The sequence below is a fragment of the Aotus nancymaae genome, unplaced genomic scaffold, assembly GCF_030222135.1.
Source record: "Aotus nancymaae isolate 86718 unplaced genomic scaffold, 86718_ANA_hifiasm-v0.15.2.pri h1tg000007l, whole genome shotgun sequence".
NCBI classification, from domain to species: domain Eukaryota; kingdom Metazoa; phylum Chordata; class Mammalia; order Primates; family Aotidae; genus Aotus; species Aotus nancymaae.
The window spans coordinates 40,312,269-40,339,894 of record NW_026988418.1 but is presented as its reverse complement, the minus strand read 5'-3'; the positions used below and the strand labels follow the sequence as shown (position 1 = coordinate 40,339,894).

The following is a 27,626-nucleotide window of genomic DNA, read 5'->3' as shown; positions in this document are numbered from 1 at the left end:
CAGGGTTTTACCATGTTGGCCAGGCTGGTCTCGAACTCCTGACCTCAGGTAATCCGCCCACCTCAGCCTCCCAAAGTGCTGGGATTACAGGTGTGAGTCACCGTGCCTGGGCTGCTTTTACTTTTATTTATTATTATCTTGAAGACATTTCAGAATATTTAAGTAATTTATTTCTTTACATTTTCCTACTGAACTGTTTTATTATTTGGAAAAAGCCAGTGAAGGAAGCTAAGTTAGAAAATTATTTCCCTACCTCCCTTTGTAAAATTAAAGCACATCTGTATAATGCTTCAAAGTGCTATCACTATGTCACATCAACCCTTAGGAAAGGTGAGGCAGACAGTCTTATTTCTGCAGTATTTTTTTTTTCCCAGAGGTTGCTCATTTCTTTATTGATTTTTTTCTTAAATAAAATCAATTAATGTCCGTTATAAAAGCTTTAAATTCACAGTAGGGTAAAAATAGAATGTTTAGGAACTTGTTCCACTTCCCTCATTTAGTTCTACTCCATGGAATTAACGATGGTTAATATTTTCCTGTTTATCCTTTCAGAACTCCATTTATTGGTGAGAATGGTGTCATATAAAACATCTCAGCCAGGTGCGGTGACTTATGCCCGGAATCCCAGCACTCTGGGAAGCCAAGAACATATTGCTTGAGGGCAGGAGTTTGAGACCAGCTTGGGCAACAAAGTAAGACTCCATCTCTTACGTCTTTTCTTATGCTTTCCCTTAGACATTTCTTTATTATATTTCTTCCTCTTTTTACAAAACCATTGACTTATCTGTTTATATGTCATGCCAAATTCAAATGAGAGTGCTAGACTCTCTTGTATTGTAGGGCAGTTGTTTAATTTAAACTTTGCCCGAGGGATTTGCTGGCTAGTCTTTTCTTGAGCTATTGTTCTTCATTTTCACGTTTCCTCTCTTTTTCCTGCTCATCTTCCAGCTCCTTTTCCATGTCCTCTTTTGCCTGCTTCTCCTCCTCCTTCTTCTCTCCATTTCTGCTTTCCCTTTCATTCATCTTCACTATAATTTCTATTTGATTGCTCTGGATTTTGATCCCAAGACATAGCTGGTTGTTTCTGTACAACAAGATCTGTGGAATAAAATCAAGTCCAACTTTTCCAACTTTTTAATTTTGTGATGTTATCACCACCTTCCAGCCCTTGCTGATTTAGGTCTGTGATTGTTTTTGCTTTGGGTCTCCTCTCTTAGAGGCTCTGTTTTATTTTTATGTTTTTTGTTTTTTTTTTTTCTTTTTTGAGATGGAGTGTTACTCTGTTGCCCAGTTTGGAGTGCAGTGGCACAATCTCAGCTCACTGCAACCTCTGTCTCCCAGGTTCGAGCAATTTTCCTGCCTCAGCTTCCCAAGTAGCTGGGATTACAGGTGCATGCCACCACGCCTGGCTGATTTTGGTATTTTTAGTAGAGATGGGGTTTCACCATGTTGGTCAGGCTGGTCTTGAACTCCAGCCTCAAGTGATCCACCTGCCTCAGCCTCCCAAAGTGTGGGATTACAGGCATAAGGCACCATGCCTGGCCTGTTTGATTTTTAGAAGTAAAAAATTCTCAGCACCAGATGGTTTTACCTCAGAAAAATCTTGAATTATCAGGGGCTTCTGAAATATCAGGAGCTCTCTCTGCCTTGAAAAACTTTCTTCTCACGCTTCCTGAACACCATCCTGTCCTGGGTTTCCTTCTGAGTCAATGGTTGCTCTTTCAAAGGTTTCTTTGTTGCTCCTCTTTTTCCTACTGTTCTCTGACCCTCCTTATTTCTACTTTATAGGTGAGCAAATATTTACCCAGAGATTTTATGACCTTCTCAAGTCATATAGCTAATAAGCAGAAGAGTCAGGACTTGAACTTGGGATGACTGACACCTTCCTCTTACCACGTGGCATATGATCATTACAATCAGACAAATACAGCCATTCTGTTCCAGTGTGTGTTAACACTGCCCTCTTGTCTAAAAGCAAGGGGAGAAAAGCAGGTATTGTGAGGGCAGACACAAAGTGACCACAAAGGTACAGTGAGTGCCATCTCAGTGCACTGCTTTTTACCTCCACGTATCATGGCTGTTTTTTTCTTTCTGGATATCTGTTACTTATCATCAGTCTGGGGTAATATTTACTAAGAGGGGTTTGTTTTTATTTTTCCTTGGACTTATGAGGGATGGACAGTAGCATTGTCATTTTATATATTAAACATTTATGTTTTAGCCAGAGTTCCCTAGAAAATGGAGACTAGTGGCTCACGCCAATAATCCCAGCACTTTGGGAGGGCAAGGAAGGCGGATCATGAGGTCAAGAGATCGAGACCATCCTGGCCAACATGGTGAAACCCCGTCTCTACTAAAAATACAAAAATTAGCTGGGCATGGTGGCGGGCGCCTGTAGTCTTAGCTACTTGGGAGGCGGAGGTTGCAGTGAGCCGAGATCTCGCCACTGCACTCCAGCCTGGCACCTGGCAACAGAGCGAGACTCTGTCTCAAAAAAAAAAAAAAAGAAAATGGAGACTAAGGCAAAACTTCTAAGTTAACATTTTGAGGGTGTGTGGGCATTAAGCATGAAGTGGAAAAGGGGAGTGAGGCAAAAGAAGGAGGGCAATGTTATAAGAAAATACAGCCGGCAACATGGTCTCTAGAAAGGCTACATGGAGCTACTCTGTCTCAGGCCCATTTGGTAGGGGGAGGGAGTGAGAGGACTTGAGCTGCTGGCTCCTGCCAGGCTCCTGTCTTTCACTGCTCCAAGTTTTCCTATGGGGAGTTGGGTCCCCCCACTTCTTGGTTGCACTGCCCATCCTCTCTGAGCAGCCACTGGGAAGCCAGGCCCCAGGGAGCAGCATAGCACCTGAATCTAGAAGTGCTGAAAGCAGCCAGCGCCTCTGGAAGTCTGGTCTGCTGGGGTCTAGGTACTGGCTCTGCAGGGGATCCCACAATGGTGAGAATGATGAGGCCCCGCCCACAACCTTGAAGAGGCTGGCTGGGGTCCTCACCAAGGTTAGGATATACGGTGACAGTCAGGGCAGTGGCAGACAGGGCTCTCCATTCAAGAAGCAACCGAGGCCAAGGGGCACCTGAGGCCAAGTGAGCTATGGGAGGCTTGTAAACTGGGCTCAGACAGCTGAAAACACAGCTAGTGTTTGACTGGAGTTTCTGTTCTCCCTTGTAGAAGCTGTCCGATGTTGAGCAACTTATTTCTTAGCACCTATACAGTAGCATTGTATGTTACAGAAGCAATCAAAAATATATAGGACATAGTCCCTCAGCCCCAGGGTCTCAAAGAGAGAAGTGAAAGCAACAATTTTCTTCTGTAACATACAAGCATTTGATCTCTTTCTTTCTTAAACACACACAAATTTTTTAAAACTTGGGGAGGTAGAGTGAGGAATATAAGAAACTTCGAGAGTTTCTATGGGATTTTATATCCTCTGGCTAATTTGAACAAGAATATTTTAATTTCCAGTGCAGACTAAAGTGCCTGATTGTCCAATTTAAGAGGCAAAGGTAAAGCACAATTCATGAAATCATTTAACAAGTATTTGTTGAATAACTACTATGTACTATCTATTCACATGTAGATTCTTCACCTGACCACTTAACCTTTAGACATAGAATGTAGAACCATGAGGAATGAAGACAACATTCACATAGTCAACTCAACTATGGGATGACGCACACGCTGCTGAAGCCAATTTACTCTCACATCAGGACCACAGAATTAAGTCAGATTTCATTTTCTACAACATCCCACTTCTACAACTCCAGAGTAGCATGAGACTTTTCTTTTTATTCTTTTAGCAAATATTATGGCAAGGAACCCTGAAGAGCATTCTGATTGCATATTATCATAATTGCCACTTAATTGGCAAAGATTTTTACAAAATGATGACATTCAGTGTTGGAGAGGTTGTGTGTATGGTAAAGGAAGAACTGGCTTTGAAATCATCAAACGGTTATCATTTGTTTTTCAAAAAACACATATGTTGATAGTTAACAACCAGGAGCAATCCCCACTTCCCCAAGGAAACGTGGCAATGGTGGGAGACATTTTTGGTTGTCACACTTGCAGGGGGTGGGGAGGCTACTTGCCAGGGATGCTGCTAAATATCCTACGGTACCCAGGACAGCCATCCTCACAACAAAAATTTATTCCATCTAAAAAAATGTCAGTAGTGACAAAATTGTGAAGCCCTAATATGTATATTAGGCATTCTTGGCTTTAGGATTTTTAACAGTGTTTTGAAATTCAAGTAGCGGTGTTTTGTTTTTTAAAGAAAAAGTTTTAAGCAACAAGAACCTGGGATGTTAACTTCAAAATACAAAGGGTAGCAGGAGTGACAGTGTTGCAGTAGTAGCATCGATAGAGTGATGAATTTCTAGGAATAAAAACTTATTTACATCTCATGGGTCAGAAAAGGATCCAGGGAGATATAATTGTGGGGCAATAGACCAGATGATACCCAAACTTGCTCACAGCTCTGAAATTCTGTGATTAGATGGATGCTGTGTTTTAGGTAATTGCTAATGTCTAGGAATCTTAAGAAAATCCTTTTCTTATTCCTAAGGACAGAATTAGCAGAGGACGTGGTCTGCATAATCTGTTTTATGTCATTTAATGTAAGAGGGCTATGGAGGTCAATTGGAAATTTCAAAATGAAATGCTCACCAAATTCCTTACTTCATTCACACGTTTTAATTTGAATAACAAATGCTGTAACAACTTTCAAAAGTCTACAGAATATATCTAGATTAGGAAAGGGAATTACAGCAGAGGGAGGAGAATTATGCACCATCTGAGGAGAAAGCCACAATCATGGTTTGCATTTTTAATGGTGGAAATGAGTTTTTGTTTTTATTTTCTTTTGGCTCTGATTTTCAGACTGCAGTTGGCTGCCCTAATCTTCTCCATAGAGACAGGGCCTGCCACATAATGAGCAATGTTAGGTCTATGAAACATCCCAGATGGACTGAAAAAGGATGGTACCAGTTCAATCTTTCCTCCAAGCTTCTGCTTTTGATTAAACTTAGGTCTGTCTCCCATTTTTTCCCCCTCTCCTTCTTGGTGGTGAAATAAGTTGGCTGTTATTAGTATTGTTTTAGTGTTATATATCCCATAAGTGTCATTCTCTAAGAACCAAATGAGCTTCTTGAAGTTCTTACTTCTCCCTTGTTTCATGCCAGAGATTTCAATTACCAATTTCATTTCAATTACAGGTTCTCTACCAATGGCATTTCTTGTTTCTTATGGAGCTCCTCCAACATGCAAATAACTGGCCCTTCAAAATTTCTTTTATATGTTTGGAGACATCCCTCCAAAAGATTGATTGATTGTTCTCTTTGCAGTGACTTTTTCTTCAACTAAAAATTGAAGATTGCACTAAAAAGGTAATATACTTTAAAAACTCATGGTTCCTGGAGTGAAATCTGCAGTTAACAGCAATGGAGTAATTATCACTGATATTACTTTGCAGAACCATATTTCTAAAGCTTCATAACTAATGACCAAATTTGAAAGAGAAACACCTAAGTGGACATGGTGAGTAGGATGGGTGGGGACAATTCTCTGAGACAGCCAAGCCAATCCCATGTTTTGATGAGAATTCCTGTGGTACAGTCCCGCTGAACCAAGCTCTGCGGAACATATTATTATTTTTTTGAAACAGAATGAAAGAAGGACAAAACATGAAAGAAGACAGATCTAAAAACAGACATGATTGTTATGCAAAGGGATGGATACAGAACGCTTGAAGGCTGTGGATATCTGAGTAAAAGACTTATTTTCTCAGCCTTCTATACAGAATCTTTATTCACTGGATATATGCAGCACCTAGACAACTCTGTTGGGAAAAAGTCAACACAATAAATAGATATCAGAGAAAATTGTTGTAATATTTATGAACTGTTTTATGAAAAAATTTCTCCTTGAACTTGAAGCTTACCAATGCAATAGTGACTTTAATTTATTCTGCTATAGAAACCTAGAAGAGAAGGCTAACTAAAGATAACTTTGATTATTCTTACTACCTTAGCTCAGAGAATATTTTTCAGAATCTTCATGATCACTCAACAACAGGAGCACCAGGTAACGTTATTTACTGAACAACTACTATGTGCCATGTACTGCATTACAGGTTTTCTTTATACATTTTTTATCAATTGTAATTTATAATTTGGATTTTATATGGATTTATTCAATTCCTACAATAACATTATAGAACATTATCTCCATTTTAAAGATTCAAAACCTGAGCCTCAAAGAGATTAAATAACTCGCCCAGGTTGTGTAACTACATTGTAGGGTCAGGATCCAAATCCACATTTGTCTGCATCAGACAGATGCAGGTGCCAAGGCTGGCAGGATCAGATCTTAGCTTGGCATTTGCAGAACAAAGCCGGGCTTTTGGAAGTAGTCTTAGGATGGACCCCCCAAGAATCCTCAGAAGCCACGCCAAGCCAGGTCTAGATACTCGAATATTCTTTACCTTCTTCCCCATTTGGGGGCCTCAGTAGGTGATTCTGTTTCTCTGCATGATGCATATACCTTGCTTGGTGGCTGTGGTTGTTGGCAGAAGAACTTTCCTTCTAGCCAGGAAATCAGAAGGAGCAAGGGCAGGCAAAGCTGACTGCAAGAGGTGATGACTTCCCGACTCCTATGGGTCTCTGTGGATTGGCAGCTTAGAGCTACAGGGAAACTGGCTCCTGTCCAGCAATCCTCTCTGTCTATTGTTGACTCGACTTGCACCCCACAGCAGCCTTCTGAAACCTCTTTGCAAATAACCCTGCCTTTTAGTTTGTTGAGAGGATCGAGGTCATCCAGCATGGATTCTGGTTTTCTCCTCTCATCACTATTCAGTCTCCCTCAGGAATCAAAGGAAGAGTGGGCCCAGTCCCCTTCTAGGAACCTATATGAGACAAGAGAGTGGATTTCTGATGTGGGTCATGTCTGGTCTGGCACTTCCTAGAAGCTGCTCTGCTTCTGTCCTAGAGCTCCAGCCACCAGGACCCATACACAGAGGCCTGGCTTAGCTGCCACTTCCCACAGCCCAACCAGGGCTTTGGCTCCCTGGCCCTTTGACTGAGAGAAAGCATTCCAGACTCCTTTCCAAGAGCCCCTTGATCTGCTTGTCTCATTAGGGGACAGTGGATTCAAAGTCAGACCACTAACAATAAGAAGGAAGAGGCTAGGTTTTAGGTCATACAGGAGGTTGTGGTTGACAGAAAAAGGCCCAACAGAAAAGAATCCAAGTCAGTGGTGGCAGTCAGGGTTCGGAACCATTCTTTAGCTGAAGGGAGGGTGGCTGCAGTGGCCGACTGTCTAAATTTTATAGATCCAGGTATAGCCCTGGAGCAAACATCCTTAGCTTGACCAACATCCAGATCATGAGTAGGTATCAAGTGTCCAATATTCTGCTCGCTAATCTTAGGGCATTATGACAGAACACTTCTAAAATTAAGTTGCTGCAGAAAGCAATTACTTCTAATGGGGATCGCTGAAATAAACCCCTGTGTAGTAAATACTAAGAGGATTTAAGATTTCATTAAGATGATACTGACAAGATGATACACTGCTTCTCAATCAAAAGTTGACTAAGAAAGGGATCTGTAGCCCAGAAAATAGGTGATTAATAGATTTTGTCAAATAAATAAACTTTTACAATATGTCTTGAGATCCATATAGATTGGTATTCAATCTTGTATACCACCTACACGATGCAATTCAATTCAATAAAGATATATTGAACACCTACTTTGTGCCAGGTATTAGACTGGTCTTTGGAGATGCAGGGAAAGAAGATTACATCATATTGGCTTTTCTGTACTTATTAAAGCACTAGTGAGGACTAAAATACTTTGAAATGACTTGGTAAAGAAAGCATTAATAGGAGAAAATGGAGAAAAATGACATGCTCATTTTAGACAAGAATTACATTATGCAGTTCCCATTTTTTCTCTACTGCACCAACAGCATTCTGAGCCCAGCAGTTAGACAAATACTCGTCAAGCTGAATTAACCAGAAAATTAAATTAATTAACATACCCTTTTCCCCTTTCTATTTTCTCTTCTCTCCTCCCAGCATTCCAGCAATTTGAGGCTTTACAAAACTACAAAGCAGTGGGATAGAGATTTAAAGCTTTGCCAAGAAAGCTTCCAAACTAAAGAAATGAGAGCCTCAGAAGTCAAATTTCAGCCTCATGTGACATTGGTACCTCTCCTAATTACAGGCTCCATTCTCTTTAATGCTTGAGTGTCTCCCTGCTACAGAGCCCTAAGTGGTACCCTGAAAGCCTGAAACAAGCCGCTGTGCTGCCTGAGCAACAGATGTGTGATTAGGGGCTAATTTAGGCCCTGGGAAGATCAGGCTCATTTGATTTTCTTTTATTATTTTTCCTTCTCTTTCCTTTTATTATTACTTTTTTTTAGTCCACATGATTCATCCTTTAAAAAAATTTCTCTCCTGCAATGTTGACTTTAACTATGATGGCCAAATATGGTCAGTTCATAATTATTGTAAGATTCAATGGAGATCAAGTGGAATCAAAAAGAACAGCTTAGAAGATGGAAAACTAAGGGGAATGCATCTTGCAGCAGGAACACAGGACATTATAATGAAAGATACTACCAATAAAGTAGAAAATGCATTTGGGTTTTAAATCAAATTGATTTTAATTTTATTTATTTATTTATTTATTTATTTAGAGACAGGGTCTTGCTCTGTTGCCTAGGCTGGAGTGCAGTGGCATGATTATAGCTCACTGCAGTCTCTAATTTCTGGGCTCAAGTGATGCTCCTGCCTCAGCCTTCTGAGTAGCTGGGGCTACAGGCACGTGCCACCACGCCTGGCTAATTTTTTACTTTTATTTTTTTGTAGAGACAAGGTCTCACTATGTTGCCCAGGCTGGTTTCGAACTCTTGGGTTCAAGTGATCCTACTGCCTTGGCTTCCCAAAGTGCTGGAATTACAGATGTGAGCCAGTGCTCCCGGCCCAAATTTAATTAATATATACATTTAATGTTGTCAGTAGTGAGCAGCTTAACATTTATAAAAACATATTTAATGGGACTAGTGAACGATCATTCTGGATAGTAAAATAGCTGCCAGAAAACTTGTGCTAATGTTTCCCCCTGTTGGAGAAGTGGACACAAAGTAAGGATGACTTGAGAGAAATAATTTAGTTCAGTCAAACACGGCAACATCTCTGCCTTCATGAAGTTGGAGAAAGAGCTGAGAGACTGATAAGCAAATCGTTACCTCGTTGTGGGAAGGGTTGGGATGAAGGTGTGCTTGGAGGTCCTGGGGGCCAGAAGGTGGGCACGTGCTGCAATGTGGGGCTTGGGGAGGTTCTAAACAAGCAAAACTAAGCAAGTGAAGAAAGGAAAGGAAGGGTGTACCAGGGAGAGGAACAACAGTGAGATGAAATGAAGATAAGAAAGATGTAACTTCTTTGAAAAAGATGAGGATGCCTCTCATCTTTCTTGGGAGTTACATCTTTCTTGGGATTCTTCTTCTGAGAAGGAGAGATGTCCTTTCTGGCTTCTTACAGTTATTTGAAAGCTTTCTTGGGATTTTAACATTTGGTAGCTGACTATTCTCTACCAGAAATCTCTGGGCAGGTGTTTGTAGTGAGTGGGTGCTGTGTCACAGGAATGTGACAGATGGGCTCATGTGCATGGCATGAGTTACCATTGATTAAGCATTTACTATATATGCTAGGTAACAGGCAAAGCATCTTGCAAACATCTCTGTTAAATCCCAGAACAACTCCAACATAACACTTTCCCAAGGAAAGTACTTAAAGGGGTGAGTACTTACTTAAGGTCATACAATTAGGGAGGAATACAGCTTGGATAAGAACTCAAGTCTGTGTTACTACGATGCCTGTGCTCTTAAGAACTAGGCTATTTTAGCTCTGGGAAGAACAAATCCTATGTTCCTAATTATCCCACATTCATTTGTTTTTCCTTTCTATTTTTAGCTTGAGGGTCATTTTCAAATTCAGAACCATTTAAACAACCATCCTCACTTTTTCCTTTACTCACTATTCCCAGGTCTATAACTTTGTGTTAATATTGTTTGTACCAAGTTCCCAAAACACCAAATTGATCTTTGTTTCAGGATAATTAACTTATTAGCAAGATGGCTATGACAGGCTTGATTTAAAAAATACATACAGGATGAAAACAGAATGGGGGATTGTTTAACAACTTAATAGCCACCGGGCTCTTTGGATAATTGAACAATTTCCCCCCAAGTTTTAGGAAAAATATAAATGAAGCAGGACAGACAAAGACAATTATGAGACTGGAAATCAGATTTATAATAATGGAATTTACATTTACATCCATGGGCAAAGGAAGAAAATTAATACGCAAATAGATTTTAAAATCCTTATAAATGGTTTTGATGCTAAGACTTTATGTTAATTTAACTAACTCAAGTCTATGGATAATTACTCTTCTTATTCTTCTGCTAAAATGGCTAGACTTTTGACAGGAAGCAACATGTAGAAAAAGAGAATACTTGCCACCCATACCTACATTTTATTAATTGTGGATTACGGGGAAAAATAATTTTATTAAACATGTATCAACAAACTATGAACTCAGCAAGTTCAGATTCATATGTAGACTAGTGTTGATCCTGTTGAGTAAGAATAGTATTGATAGATCTTACAAGCAGTAGTTAAGTTGGGCTCATAGAGGGGATAAAGACAAATGAGTCAGAGGATACAGATGAAGAATCTTGGGATTTTCCTTGTGAGGCTCTTTCCTGCTTCCTACAGTTATTTGGAGGCCTTCGAAAAACTTCTGATTCCATCAAAACCTGTTTATATGTGTCCTGGCTTCACCTTTTCTATTACTTTTGCTTGAAGTTATGTTTTGTTTAGTTATGCCTCTTTTTTTTTTTTTTTTTTCAGATACCCTTGAGCCTTCCAAAGACATTAGCAGTGAGAGATTCTGTTCTGCAAAGGTGTGACTTCACTCAAAGACAAAATGAGCACAGCCTCTGAAGAGCCTCTTAGTCTTGTGCTGCCTCAAGCCAGGTCTGCTTTCTTTGTATTTTCACCTCTGCAACTATGGGCATGGTCAGCGTCTTCCTAAAGAGGACTAGAATTGATAAGCCTACCTAAGGCATAAAAGGTACATAGCATTTATAAAGCAACAGATGCCTTCAAATTTTTATAGAAAATATTCCACTTGGTACACACGGTCAATAACAGAGACAGACACTGACTAGAATTTGTTAGAAGCCTCCTCAGGGCTAACCCTGAGAAAAATGAAATTAATGCCAATTTCAAATGCAATCCTCAGGCTTTGCAGAATGAGTCAAACTTGATCACACAAAAACAAAGGCAATATGTCTGCTTTTACAAAATGACAAAGTGACTTTGTAGGCTACCTAGAAAATTTATCATTTTGCAGAACCCCTCTTCTTCCAAACAAAGCTCCATTCTTATCCTAAAAAAAAAAAAAGAAGAAGCCACTCTGTTCCCAGCAGTGTAGGAAATGAGCATCATGTTTGAACTCTACTACCAAAGTGATCTCTTTCCTTCACTGCAGGAACAACTGAGGGAGAGGGGGGCCCTCATATTTACTTTTAAAATTACTGAGGGGGCTGCAAATTTAAAGGTCTCTTGTCCTGAGTATTCTTAGATCCTGTGTCTCTTAAAAGCTATGCGAGTTATAACTAATTTTTCAGTAAGTTTCCCAGTAAATTCTTGAATTCGCGAGCTCATTGAAAGTTTCTAATAGTTGATTATGACTCAACCAATATTTATTGAGTACCTACATTTGTTGTGGATAGTATGAAAAGATGATTTTCTTTAGTATCATATAATATAGATTATGTTTTGCCCTTTTATTAATGTCTTCTTCCTGTCCAAGTAGGAACTTCCATTAGAGATGGGGTGAGAAAGTGACACTACTAAGTGTGTGGCCATTTATATTAATTAATTCATTAACAAAACTTGTTGTGCACCTACTGTATGCCATGCACTAGGATTCAGTGTTCAGTAAAATAGGACTCTTGCCCTTAAAGAGACCACAATCCAGTCAGGGAGACTTTTTCTTAACCCTAACATTAATGCAAAATAAAGGCTGTCAGAGAGCTGTATAGAGAACTACCATATGAGATCAAAGGAGAAAGAAGGATTATCTGGTCTCAGAGAGAGGAGGAGGATGAAAAAAGTTTTGTGGAGTAAGTGGGAATGAGGATTAAAGAAAGTGTCATAGGAGAGAGGGAATTTGAGCCCACAATATTCCAGGCCCATGAAGATCCCTGTTTGAGTTTGTGGCTGCCCCACCACATACTCTTTATGTGACAAGAATTTATGAATCACAAAGTACACATTCAGATTTACACTTTTTTTTTTTTTTTTGAGACAGACTAGAATACAGTGGTGCAATCTAGGCTCACTGCAACCTCTGCCTCCCAGGTTCCAGAGATTCTCCTGCCTCAGCCTCACAAGTAGCTGGAACTATAGGTGCATACCACCACACCCAGCTAATTTTTGTATTTTTAGTAGAGATAGGGTTTCACCATGTTGGCCAGCCTGGTCTCGAACTCCTGACTTCAAGTGATCTGCCCACCTCAGCTTCCCAAAGTGCTGGGATTACAGGCATGAGCCACTGTGCCTGGCCCAGATTTACATTATTTTAAAAATCTGGCTTGAGAAATCGGTTTCTTAATAATGTCAACAATAATGCATTGTTTCTCTTTGGCCACAGGTCACACTCAAGGGAAGTGATGAGGTGGAGAGGTACACTAGCTGGATCAAATCCCAGGCCCACCTTACTAGCTGTGTGACTCTGGAGGAGTTACTGATTCTCTAAGCTTCTTTCCTCAGCTAGAAAATAGTGTCATGTGATTATGGAGTGCTGAAAGGTAGAAAATCCATTATTATTAGTACACAACTTTGCATGTAGTAAATCTAAGTGTTGCCAATTACCATACTGGGAAGTGGCAAGTGGTTATCTATGTAGGATCACATTTTCTGGAAGTATTTGAGGTGGGATAAATCCTTTTAAGTCCAAAATTATTTACATCTCTTTCTGACAACTTCTTAGCTCTCATGATGACTTCTTTTTAAAAATACCATTTTACATTTATTTCATAAATACCATTATAACAATGATAAAAGAAACAAAAGCCACAGTAGTAACAAATTGCCCCAATTTGTGCCTAGCGTTCACATTTCCATACTCTCTTTTGAACCAAGCAGATGCTAACCTAAAGGAGATGCCCTGCAAGGGAATACATGAATAAATAAATGAATTCCTGTCTCAATGGCTTTGCCTCCAAAAGAAGTATAAGGTATTATAAAAACTATGCACTGACAACTAGCTAGATTTCTCTGTTTACCCTGAGGGTGGTTATAACTATAGTTATAGTATCACAAAATGCTTTCCTGAGTTTTAAAAGATTTTACTAGCCCGAACAATATAGTGAGACCCTGTCTCTAAAATAAATAAATAAATACATAAAAATAGCTGTGTGTAGTAGGGCATACCTGTAGTCCCAGCTACTTGGAAAACTGAGGTCAGAAGATTGCTTGAGCCCAGGAGGTTGAGGCTGCAGTGAGCTGTGATCATGTCACTGCACTCCAGCCTGGGTGACAGAGCAAGACCCTGTCTCAAAAATATAAATAGACAAAGTATTTTAAAGGAAATCACACTACTATGTCCTGGTTGGAAGGGCAAAATGGGACATGGTGGGCAATGTGACAAATTCGAAATGAGAAACTACAACAGTGACATTAATACTAGATCACAGAATAGGTTTCCATGAATTACATTTTCAAAAAAACTCCACCAATCATTCCTTTGGCCACCAAAAGGCCATTTCCTTTTGGCATAAAATCATGACCTACATAGCCGTGTTGTCAGAAGAGTCATAACTATTATTATGAATGCACAGATTTGGACTGTGTTTGCCAGTCACAATTAACACAGCTGAATGACAGCTGAGAGAGTTGAATACAACCCCCTGGGCACACACTGAAGAGAAACCAATATAGGTTCTCTCTTTCTAAACACCAGATATAGTAATTTTAAAAGATTTGTAGGTAGCCAGATACTTACCTCACGTTAAGAAAACATTAGTATTTGTCTAAGATGTGTTATTTTGTTTCTTTCTCTAATATGTCAAGCAAATTACAGAGGGATTTTGGCTTAAACTTTAAGTCAGTTATCTCATATACAGCACAGGACAAATCAGTAATTACCCTGAAGTACAGCTAAGCAACTCATTAAAAAGGCCTCAAATGTATCAGAGGCGGTTTCACATTTGATTCATGAGATTTTGAGCTTGGAAACTTGTGCCCAGGAGGAGTCCTGAAAAATTCACATCCATTTTAATCTCATGCCTTCCAACGATACTCATAGCATATTTTAAACTACAGGCAGGCCTAAACATAAACAATCAATTTAGATTGTATCATTACATATGCTCAAAGTCAATGGTTAATCTGTCATATAGCAGAGACAAAAGTACTGAGAAACTTCTGAATGTTTCAACTACTCTGCATGATCCAAGGATTCTAGAATTTCTCATTTTTATTCAAGAAGTATGTTGGAGCCTACATACCTGTCCTTTTATTATAGAAGGAAGAAAATGCAGCTGTTAATTTTATCTTCTAAAAGGAAAACACAGCTACTCTATGAAGCTAGAAATGACTCAGGATAAGAAGTTGTCAATATTTGTTTCACCCCGTTTATTTCACCTTCCTAATTTCTGAGCATTGGTGTAATGAAGAAGTTAAATGTGTGAGCTCTGAAGTCACACCAGCTATGTGTCTCTAGACAACATCCATCTCAGTTTCTGCAGGCATAAAACCAAGATAATAACAGTTCCTACCTGAGAAAAATAATTCATGCAGTGTGTCTGCACATGGGAAATGTTTTACAGATGCTGGTTATTATTATTTATTTCTCAGAATCTGGTTCTTTAGTGTCTTTTTTTGTAGCACCTATCCATTTGTTCATTCACCCATTTGCTATTAATTGAACACTTGCGATGGACAGATACTGCAACAACAGCCTGAGGAGATATATATATATATATTTTTTTTTGCATAAAGAAGGTACTGAGAGAGACAAATAAATATATGCCAGGTTGATGTGCCTATGCCCCGGCTGTTTCGAGTGCTGGCAGCTAAGAGCTAAGAGCTCACTTCTGCATCCTTTTCTGGAGGACTGCTCTTGGCTACTGGGTGCTGTCTGGGAGCAGGCCTCAACCCCTGGGGCTGTTTCCATAATCATCCTAGTTGCCCGTGCAACCAGGCTGAGGCTAGACCTCTCCTAAACCCATTTATTTCTGTCTGGCTCCTTTACCTCCCTTCTGCTTTTCCCCTTGCTCAATGACAGGTGTCTTCAGGGAGTAGTCCCTCAACAGACCTTGTCAGATGGTCTGTCACTAGGAGATCCAACCCAAGAAAAAGTGTACCCATGGATTGTTTTGATAACAATTTTGATAGCAATGCAGGTTTCAAGTAAATAAATAAATAATGGCTAACCGAATATTTCTAGAGCTTTCTTAAAATACATAGATACAAATAATCTATTGTCCTTCCAAAGTGACTGAACACATACATTTTAAGTATTCTTATTAAGGCATCTCAGCCTTTCTTTGTTACTTCAGTTTCTTTAGAGCTTCCTCATCTTAAAACCTAAAAAAAATCATGCTATTCTATATATAGTATTATATATATAAAATAGATGTAAATCAAGTAGAACAAAAATATTATTTAAGAACTTCTAAACTTTTTGTGTTTGCTTTTATTTCCAATGTTCTTTCAAAGTTGAAATAAAACCCTACTTCTTTGAACAGATGGGTGATTCTGATGATCTCCCTGGTTCCATGTTTATTCCTATTGCCTATTTTCTTTTACTTATTACAAGTGGTCTGGGTTTATCCTTCTGTGTAAGAGTAAGTTGTTAGCATCATCAAGTATGAGCTAAAATGAGTTTCTCTCTTCTCACCTAAATGTCCAAAGTAACAGTTTTATCAGTTAACTATTTACTGATACTGAGTAATGCGGCCATCCAACAAACATGTAGTATCTGAAAAAATAATTTTCGGATAGTGAAATATGTGCTCTAGTAAAAACTTTTGCATCTGTGTTTTGTAAACCATGATAAATAATGCAATTATAAATAATTATAGATGAATGATTGGTACAGGGATTTCATACCATTAGAGATTGTGCTTAAGTGACTTTTTAAAGAAACTAAGCATAACTGATTTAACTGGGTAGGAATGTTGGACATGAACAGAATGAATTTCTTAATATTCTGCAGATCTCTTATTGAATGGCTAATTATGCTTTATAGCTGGTAATTCTTCACCAAATCACAGAATTATAGGGTTAAAATAGAGAATGTCCAGCTGAGACCCTCTTCTCGCTCCTGAATTTGGACAGACCAAATGCTTGAAGTCTGCCTGCCATAATATTATTCTTTCTTTAAAAAAAAGATTTCTTTTCTTTTTGAGACAGGATCTTATTCTGTTGCCCAAGTTGGAGTGCAGTGATGTGATCATGGCTCACTGCAGCCTCCACCTCATGGGTTCCAGTGAACCTCCCACCTCAGCCTCCCAAGTAGCTGGACTATAGGCACGTACCACCACATGTGCCTGTATTTGTATTTTTTGTAGAGATGGGGTTTCACCATGTTGCCCAGGCTGGTCTTGAACTCCTAGGCTCAAGCAATCTGTCTGCCTCAGCCTCCCAAACTACTGAGATTACAGGCATGAGCCACTGTGCCCAGCCTTAAAAAAAGAATTTTAGAGACACTGTGGTTTCATGTTATGCATAAAATAATTTGCAATTATTTAACCTCCCAAATTTCCACAAATTTCCTACAATCACACTATCAGTTTCTATGAAAAGCTAAAATTGTATTCATTTCCTCCATCTTCCTTTTTTCTGCAGTCATTTTCTCCCTTCTCATACATCCTTCTGTCACTTTTCTGTACTTTACTTATGTAATCTAGCATTTCTGCTGTTTCAGGCAGCCTCAGTGGCCCAGATAACCATACTTTCTTCTTTATTAGTAAGAAGAAGCCTTCTTCTTTTTCAGCAAGGCCCAGAAACTATTCTTGCAGTAGCCATCAATTCATACACGTTCTTTCCTAGCATTTGGGACAAGAATTTGCAAACATCTTAACTACACATTTGAAAATGGAATGTTCCTATTCCCCCATCTCCACCATTTTCTTCTCTCAGACAGATGTGGTCTTGGTTTTTACCAAAAGGTTATCACGTCAAAGCAATTCTACAATCTCTCTCCAGAGACATCAGAAAGGTAGCCTTGGGATATACACCTTCATACCTCACAGGGTTTCAGAACACAGTCCCCTGCAATTCAGCCTGCTATTTAGTCAAACAAGTCAGTTACTATTCTCAACATCATAAGCGTCACAGAGCCTTAATGATGCTACTTGGTTATCAGTAAGCCTTCTATTTTCCAGACAGGGTAGTCATTTCGGAGCTAGCTCTGCTTCCATTCAGTCTCTTGGTTCTTCTCTTCTACTTTCCTTTACTCCCCTGATATTGTGAACTTGCTTCCTTAATCTGTGGTCTGTGATTCAGCCTGTCCATTGCAACAGTAGCCCTTCCAGTCACCCTGTCAAAAGGGCCTTCAACACTTCACAAATCTTATTCTCCCTCTGGCCAAGTGGAGAAAGTTCAAGGCTGCAATCAGTATTTTTTTTTTTTTTTTTTTTCATAGAGCTTATGCTTTTTTTTTTTTTTCATAAAGCTTATTTTCAGTAGCGTACAATAGTTCTCTTAAATGTCAGGCTTTGTGTAGCTAACAATATTTTAAATCTTTCTTATAAATTTCATTCTGAATTGTCATAGTTTCCCATACATGAGGAATGCTTAATGCAAAACAAAACAAAACAAATAAACAGAAAAACCAAAAGGTAGGATACAGGTTCTTTTACACACCTTTGGGTTTCTCAGATGTTAAAGATTTGGTGGCAAAGACTACGTGAATGCTGAAAATAACTTACTGATGGAGGACAGTGCTTGGGGTGATAATTCAGAAGATAATACACATATTAATTTGTTCTCTAAATGTAGCATTTAACATTGAATGCATACAGGGACAGAGATGATGTGACTGTTGTTTCACGTTTCCTTCCCTTTAATGACAAACATCTGTTAGTTAATCTAGCAACTTGACTTGTATCATAAAATATGCATGTCACTACGGAGACCAGTGAGGTTGATCTGAATAAGCAATTAATGCCCAACACTTGTGATATTGTATTTGCAGAGTTATGGAAGAAAAAATGTCACAGAGTAGAATAAGAGGAATTCAAACTTGAGTCTCTTAAATCCTCATTTATATATGTGCATGACAATGGAACTTTCAAACAATATGATTGTTAATATGCCATTATGTCACAATGGATCAAGAAACAGTAATGCTTGTCGTTTAAAATGGCAGGATAATAAGAAAATAAGCAGCTGAAAAATCAATGTTAGACAAAAGTATCCAGGTGGTGGTTTTAGCAGCCAATTTTAACACAGCCATAATGGTTTACATTGCTTTGAGCAAATCTTTACTAATGGAAAAGCCAGTCTTAAACAAAAGATAAATGAAAGTATCATTATTTGCTTTTCAAATGATTCAGCTGTTTGCTAAAAACATTACTAATCAGATACCAAGTCCTGTTAATTCCCAGCAGAATGTAGCTAACTTTAAGCAAGATGCAAGAGGCTTGTTTTCACTCCATGCTGCTAATCACTTGGAGTATGTTTTCAGACACATGTGATTAAGCTTTTTCACCTATAAATGAAGACATTCTGGGTCCACTCAGTGGTTTTCAGCCTGGGAGTCTGATTGGGGTTTAGGAAAGCAGTGATCGCTTTCCTAAAGTAACTAATGGAAAGTTACTTTAAAAAATGTCTTGCATTTCAGAATGCCTAATGGGAATTGTATTTCTATCCATGAAGATGCTCTAATGCTCTAAATGTAAGCTAAAACCTTGAGTTTCTTTGCTTGGTGTTGCCAACTTAGTAGTAACAGTGGTTAACTCATGCTGGCCCATGTTCTGATTGATTATAATGACATTCTAGAAATTTACAGTAACAATTAGGGTAAAATAATATTTAATGTTACTCAAATATGGAAAAATTGTGCATCCCTAAGTTTTTGTGTCTTTAACATTCTAATATTCCTCCTTCCTTTGCCACCACCATTGTTTAAGTTAAAGTCACTCTCATGTCCTAGAGGAAAGATTGCAGTAATTGCTTGTCCTTCTTGACTTCTGGTTTGGTCTTCTGGTCACAGCAAGCCACATACTACCAGCAGGCTGATCTTGCCTACATCTTGCTCAAAAACATTCAGGTGCAGCACTATTCACAATAGCTAAGAAATGGAATCAACCCAAGCATCCATGAACAGATGAATGGATAAATAAAATGTAGCATATTTAATATAATGGAATTTGATTCAGCCATAAAAGCAATGAAATCCTGTCATTTGCAGCAACATGGGTGGAACGGGAGGTCATTATCTTAAGTGAAATAAGCTAGATACAAAAAGACAAATATTGCATGTTCTCAGTTTTATGTGAGAGAGAAAATATGAGAATACATAGAGGTAAGAAGTGAAAAAAAGAGCTAACAGAGACCAGCAAGGGTGAGCAGCTGGGGGAGAGGGGAGGATGAAGAGCAGTGGGTTAAAGGGTACAAACATAATGGTAAGATAAAAGGAATAAATTAAATGTTGATAGCAGAGTAGGATGACTGTACTTAACAAAAATATATTGTACTCAAGTTACGGACACCCTGACTTGATCACTACACATTATACATATGTAACAACTTTTCTCATGTACTTCAGAAATTTGCAGACATATACAAGGCATTCAGGGGCTTATCATTTCCTATGAGATAAAATCCACTCCTGACATGGCATCTCCAGGCTTCCCTTTCATACTGATTTTCCCCTACTCTTTTAATACAAATCTCATGCTGCTGCCAATCTGGTTTACTACTCATCTCACAGTCTCATATGAGCTGCCTGCCTCTGCTCCTGTGTGCTACCTTTCACCCTGGAGTCTGCCACACCCCTCTGCGTAATCACAAGGTTCTTCTAAATACTCAGCTCTAGCCCCTTCTCCACGAACTGAAGCCTATGTCATCTCCTCTCTCAAGTCCAGAGACAGACGGTGTCAGTCTGTTACTCTTATTTAGTATTTGGAATATGTTGCCTTATAATATTGCCATCCCAAATGAATGGTAGACTCTTGGAAGGAATGGACTTCTTGCAAGTCTGTAAATTTCACACACAGCCCAAAATAATTTATTTGACTAAGGGCTCAAAGAAAATTAATATTGATTAATTTACTAAAAATTACTCTGTGATTGCCAGGAACACAGCTATTATATTAAGCAAGGTTATGACTATTCCAAGCCTCTTAAAAAAATTAAAAATAATTAAATAAAAGTAATATATCTAGAGAGTTTAAAAAGAAAGATAATATGATATCAAAACATTTTATGAAAAATAGCAGCCTATTCTCTTGCAGGCAAACTCATTTTTATTTTAGCTGTTTCCTCTGGAAGTTATTGCAATTTTAAACAATATATTTGACTGCCCTTTCTTGATTTCTCAGTTTTAGGATTTATCTCTTACATCACTTGGTTGTGATCTCCACATACTATTATGCCACTGTTTTGTATTACATGATTAATTCCCACATGGCATCCTGTTCCTGTTCTGTGGTGACACTACTCCCTCATATTTCTCTGAAGATGTAACTGGATTGCTGCTAATGTTTTCTCACATATCCCGTGTTACCTCCATTTCTTCCAGGTTCACTGTGTTCTGTTGTTTATATTGGACCTGATTTCACATTGAAAGCTTTCCTCAAAAGGCCTTTTGGTGACCACACATATTTACGAAAAGTGGGAATTTGATGCCTAATAGTAAAATGTAGCCAAAATACTTACTATTTTGAGGGGGAGCAGAGAAGGGAGAGAAGACAGAAACAGAAACACACACTTAAAAACTTTGTAAAGTCAGCTAGGTGCAGTGGCTCACGTCTATAATCCCAGCACTTTGGGAGGCCAAGGAGGGCGGATCACGAGGTCAGGAGTTGGAGACCATCCTGGCTAACACGGTGAAACCCCGTCTCTACTAAAAATTCAAAAAATTAGTCAGGCATGGTGACACACGCCTGTAGTCCCAGCTACTCAGGAGGCTGAGGCAGGAGAATCGCTTAAACCCAGGAGGCAGAGTTTGCAATGAGCCGAGATCACACTACCACACTCTGGCCTGGGCAACAGAGCCAGACTCTGTCACAAAACAAAACAAAACAAAACAAAACAAAACAAAACAAAACAAAACAACCATTGTAAAGTCTCAGTTTAACTTCATGGAGTTAGACTACCCAAAACGTCACTGATACATGAAGAAAGCTGCCCTGTCCTGAGCATCTCACCCACTTAATAGCAATCTATTAATCAACAAATTTTGGCTGTTGATGACTAGCGTTTAAAAGTTAAACTTACTGTTCTACATCTAGTAAGGGGCAGAGCCAGGACTTGCACCCAGGCGATTTACTTCCACTATACTGTTCTGCTTCTCCTTCCACAACTACCAAACAATCCTCCCGTCCTGTTACTCACTAATTGGTTATCATTTGTAGTAGTAGTGTCATCATTACCGAATCCTAGATGTATTGCTGCATATAAGGGGTGTGTCCATTTTGATAGATGCTATTATACACTTTGAATTCACTTCCATAGTGACTGTTGGGCATTGGGTTATTTCTAGTTTCTGTTATGAGGCATGTGGACTAGTTCAGAAAGGTTTCCTATTTCTTTTTGAGACAGAGTCTTGCTCTGCTGCCCAGGCTGGAGTGCAGTGGCGAGATCTCCCAGGTTCAAGTGATTCCCCTGCCTCAGCCTCCTGCATAGCTGAGACTACAGGCACTAACCATCACGCCTGGCTAATTTTTTGTATTTAGTAGAGATGGGGTTTCACCATGTTGGCTGGGATGGTCTCGATTCCTGACCTCATGATACATCCGCCTCGGCCTCCCAAAGTGCTGGGATTACAGGCGTGATTCCTATTTCTTTTATTTTCCTTCCTCTTTCTTTTTCCTTGTTTTCTCATCTATTTTGTTTTTCTTTTGCATTGTTTCAGAGGCAGCATGGGGCGGTAGAAAGAGGTTGGGTAAACCAAGACTTGAATCTCTCTGATCTGACTGACTTAGTCTTTCTGAGTCTCAGTTTCCCCACCTTTAAAATACAGTCAGTAATGTCCACCTGTAGTATTTCAGTAAAGATATGAAATAATATCTGTAAAGTGTCCAGTGCTTTAGTTATCCAATAAGTGTAGTAGATACAATTATCACCATCACTACATAGTTCTAGAAATATTGCACATAAAAATAATTTTTAAAAATTTTGTTATATACTTTCAACTATCTCCCATAACAATAGTGTAAAACCTTGCTGCCTGCAATGTATGAATATACTCTACAGCCCTGTCATTGCAGAATTTCATTATTTTTGATAATTTAAGTAGTATTGAGGTGGTACTGCATGTTTGGGTTACTTAATATTTCCTTGATTAGCAGCCAAATGTGAGCATTATTTTCCATATAATGTCGTTCGTGCCCATCTGTACAATGAGGGCCTGCCATTATGCTTATGGCTTTTCAAAAATGTGAAATTTAAATATGAAGAAACTGTAATATTCATGGTGCTTTTGTTGTATCTCTAGTATAACATATTTTCAATATTTTAATAATGAAACTCATTCACCCTTCTATTTGCTCAATAGTGAAGGGAAATACATTTTCCTTAATAATTGGAGTAATTATATTATATTTGAAAATAAAAAACACCATATATTTGACTGTTTCATTCAGCTAGAGTTCACTGTGGCTTATTTTTCTTTATATTTACAGCTACTCATTTCCCAGAGCATTGTTGCCACTTAAAAATACTTGATTTAACATATCCCTGTATTTCACATTTTATAATTATTAAGTTCTTTTCATGTTGATATCACATTTTGATATTTTAATTGGAATTGTAGTAACTTTGACTGCTCTTCAACATTAGGGTCAGAAACAAGAAATATATTGACTTTTACTGAAATTGTCCTTTGCTTTTCCTATGAAGGTTTCATAATTTTTTTTTTCTTCAGTGCTAGAGAATGCCATATCAGCATAAGAAGCAGAGATCTATCATTTTTACTGATACAGAGAATGGCATCTCTTTTCCTTCATTATTATTCATTTTATGATCACTTTACTAGATTTTCTAGATCATCACATATAGCTTTTAGTTTATTACCCTGGATTTCTTAACCATAAATGGTTTGCAAATGGTAATCTTTTTATTTATTCCTGTATTAATCCCCCATTTTTTATGACTTCTTACAGTGGCAGGAATCCTTAATAATATAGATAACTTGCATGCACTAAAGCATACTCTTGTTTTGTTTGGAAATGTGTGTAATATATTTTTGTTAAGTATAGTCACTCTTAATTTTCAGTAAATATTACTTTAAAAGAGTAATTTTATGCCAAAACTTTACTTTTCAAAAACTCCAGAAGAATGTACAATTTTATCAAAGGTTTTTTTAAAGCAATCTATTCAAATAATCATCATGATGCTTCTGAATCATTCTACTGATATTTATCATAACAATGGTTTTTCTAAAATGACACTAAATTGTGTTCTAGGGATAAACTTTATTTAGGTATAGCAAACGAATTGGTGAACATATTCATTTGTTCTCTTTGTATTTCTTTTATTTAGGATCATAAGTGGGTTGTCTGAACAGTTTTACTTTTAGCAATAAACTTGGCAGTATTTAGGCTCTAGATGACAGGTGCCTCAAGAATGCTGTGATTCTGGATGAAGGAGTATTATTAGTAGTAGTAGTAGTAACATCACATCACTACAGTGTTTGAAGACTGAAAGATCTGTTAGTATCTAGTATCCATGTTAACTTTTGATTAGCAGTTGAGGAAACTAAGGCTCCGAGATGTTAATGACTTGCCCACGAATCCACAGATGGCTGGTAGGATAAAATAGAATAAAAACACACAAAAATGTGTTCTAGGCTGGGTGCAGTGACTCATGCCTGAAATATCAGCACTTTGGGAAGCTGAAACAGGTGGATCACTTGAGGCAAGGAGTTTGAGACCAGCCTGGGCAGCAGAGCAAGATCCTTTCTCTACAAAAAATTAAAAATTAGCCAGGCATGATGGTGCGTGCCTGTATTCCTAGTTACTCAGGAAGCTGTGGTGGGAGGATTATTTGAGCCCAGAAGTTTAAGGCTACAGTGAGCTGTGATTATACCATTGCATTCCAGCCTAAGTGACAGAGTGAGACCTTTTCTCTAAAAAAAAAAAAAATTGAAAAATTTAAAAAAGTGTTTTACATCTTTAGTAGAAATGGCAATAATTAAATCTGGCACTAGCATTTGCCTCAGTCTTGCATTTTGAGCATAATTTCCAAACAGAAACAAACAAAAAAAAGATTAAAGGATTATAAAATGGTTCTATGAGGAAATGTAAAAGGATCTGGGTTCATTTTCAGAGAAAAAGATTGAAAGGACTTAAATCATTTTTTTTTTTTTTTTTTTTTGAGACGGAGTTTTGCTCTTGTTACCCAGGCTGGAGTGCAATGGCACGATCTGGGCTCACCGCAACCTCCGCCTCCTGGGTTCAAGCAATTCTCCTGCTTCAGCCTCCTGAGTAGCTGGGATTACAGGCACGCGCCACCATGCCCAGCTAATTTTTGTATTTTTAGTAGAGACGGGGTTTCACCATGTTGACCAGGATGGTCTCGATCTCTTGACCTCGTGATCCACCCGCCTCGGCCTCCCAAAGTGCTGGGATTACAGGCGTGAGCCACCGCGCCCGGCTGACTTAAATCATTTTTAATGCAGAAAAAGAATTCTTAATGAAAAGAATGTCTGAAAATCTGTTTTCTAGAAGTTGATGGAGGAACTGCTGGTGAAAACCGGTTGCCTGAGATCCCCAGGCAATGCAGCAACCAACTTCGACCTGTGCAGCATCTCTCTGTGCTGGAGGGTGGGTGGAGGGGGGTGGCCTCGGCATGGCAGAGGATGTTTGGCAAGCAATAATGCATTTACGTTTTTTTCTCATTAAACTAATACTTTGCTTATCTTAATGCTATCTAGTGTCCTTATTAGGGTTGCTTCTATGTCAATGTGGAATTTATTTCACCTAATACGATGTTAGTTACTGTTAAATAACAGTGTCTCTATAATTTAGCTGAATAGACACAATAGAGAACTCAGAGTGCTCTAGTTGGTAATAATAGGAGAATAGTGGTAATGATAAGATAGAGTTACCTGGGAACCCCAGATATTTACGAGCTGAAGAAAATTGTTCAGACTTTTGTTCAGACCTCTGTTAAGCAAACCCTTGTGAAGTCAAGGATACCCCACCACTGAGGACTTAGTAAAGTTATATTTTGCTACCACCTGTTTGCGTATGTCTTGCCTTCCTGCACACATGTCTTTGAAAGCAGGATCATGTTTTGTTCTTTCAGTGCCAAACAGTGTCTTGTACATGTGTCTTATACATAGCTAGTCTGTGTTAAATATTTGTTGAAGAAATAAACAGATAACCGGAATCTGGGCTGTCTTAGCCCATTGGGTATAACAAAATATCCTAGATTAGGTCAGTTACAAACAACAGAAATTTATTTTTCACAGTTCTGGAGGAGGAGAAGTCCAAAATCAAGGCACGGACAGATTCAGTGCCTGGTGAGGGCTCTCCTCCCAGTTCATAACATTCTTGTTGCTATAACTTCACAGGGTAGAAGGGAAAAGTGAGCTATCTGAGTTCTCTTTAATAAGGGTGCTAATTCCATAAAAGTTCTGTCCTTGTTACCTAATCACCTCCCAAAGGTCTCTCTAGCCCCTTCCAAAGGTTGTTGATGTAGAAGCAACTTCCTAATTCCATTACATGCTGGGTTCCAATGTACAAATTCGGGGGGAACACAAATATTCAATCTATAGCATGGGCTAAAATGAATCTTTTGCTTAAGAAAGAGAGAATTAATGTTCCCAGAGACCCTCAACTTTAAAGCATTAACAGTATTAAAATGAAAAGTGGAGTTAGGATTTTCAGAGTCACTTCTTCCAAATCCCACCTCATTCTAAACTCCAGCTGTAATGGAGTTTCCTCACCATGCCATACTTTCACCTCCATGCTCTCTCTGGCTAGAATGCCTTGGTCCCCACACTTCACCCAGCTAATTCCTATCTTCCCTTCATGACTCAGCTCAGGGCCACCTCTTCTTTGGAGACTTTCTCTAACCTTCTTAGATGGCCCTGTCTGCAGCACAGATCTTGATAGCACATGGTACCCAGGACTGTTGATGACTTGTCTGAGCCCAACACTAGTCTATGCTTTCCTTGCAGTCAGGGAGCATATCTTAGCCATATTTGCACTCACCAATGCTTACGTAGCACAGTGCCTGGTACAGAGAAGATGCTCAATAAATGCTTGTTGATTAAATCAGTAAATATATTCACAATTTTCCACTAGGGCTTAACACAAGTGTTGTACATTGTAAATGGTCAATAAATATTTGAGGAACTGAGTGAGCCTCCTCCAGATGAAATGTAGGGAATGATAGAGCACAACTGGTTGGAAATGCAGGCTCTAGAGTTGTGGCTCTGTCACTTACTAGTTGTGTGACCTGAGGCAGTTACCTACCTTCTCTAAACCTCAGCTTCTAGTCCACAAAAATGGGGGGTTTGGGGAGGACTGGCTATAAAGTACTTAGCACAGAACCTGATACTCAGCAAGTGACCTATTATTATTGCTCTGGGAGCCCTAGGCTTGGGTTTTGCCTGTTATCCCACTATCCTTCCAACCTCCAGGACTGGCGTGATGGTGTACTCAGCAGTTATTTCTGCCATGTCCCCTTGCTGAGGAGGATGCCAGACAAGAACTACACTCTCGTGGTCTTTGCATTTCAGCTGGCTCATTCAGTATCTGCCTTCTTAACAGTTTCAATTATTCTTTACTCTGTGGGCCCAGTGGGAACCTTCAGGATGTTATGATTAATAATTACAAGTTCCTTGGAATCCTGCAAGCTGTTGAGATGCTACAGAAGCAGATTTAAATCCAGTCTTCTTACAAGAAATAATCAAACATGTTTTAGACCCAATTGGTTTTTAAGACCTTTGTGAAATGTATACTTTAAATACTGACCCAGATATGTTATTTATGTTTGTTAGATTCATGTAATATACAAGTTAAAATCTAAGAAAAATACCCATGCAATAAAAGCATGGAGATCAAACAGCAGTAATGAAGTATATTATCTCTCTTGTTTCTGTTCCTTACATTTATTTTACTTTCAGATTTCAACTTGGACATTTTGCATATTCTTTAAAGACAGATGTGCCCTGCTTAAGCTCAAATTCCTACTTAAGATGTTAAGAAAGTAACTAATTAAGTCATAAATTTACAACACCAGAACATGCTCCTTCACCCTCATGTTTCCTGCAGGGTCAGGTGATCCTACTGCCACCATGAAGGTTACCTGGATTACTAGGAACAAAGGACACTAAATACAAAACCAGTGGCCCTTTGCAGT

General features: G+C 38.7%; 1 protein-coding gene and 1 long non-coding RNA gene across 4 annotated transcripts in view; one reads left to right on the top strand and one right to left on the bottom strand.

Moving 5' to 3' along the window:
- AK5 (adenylate kinase 5) overlaps positions 1-27,626 on the bottom strand; it is a 312,660-nt gene that overhangs the window by 178,379 nt on the left and 106,655 nt on the right. The window lies entirely within an intron of this gene.
- On the top strand, positions 5,473-11,061 carry LOC105710417 (uncharacterized). The gene is made up of 3 exons (XR_001105780.2): positions 5,473-5,539; positions 6,033-6,085; positions 10,920-11,061. It is a non-coding gene; the product is annotated as an uncharacterized LOC105710417 (long non-coding RNA).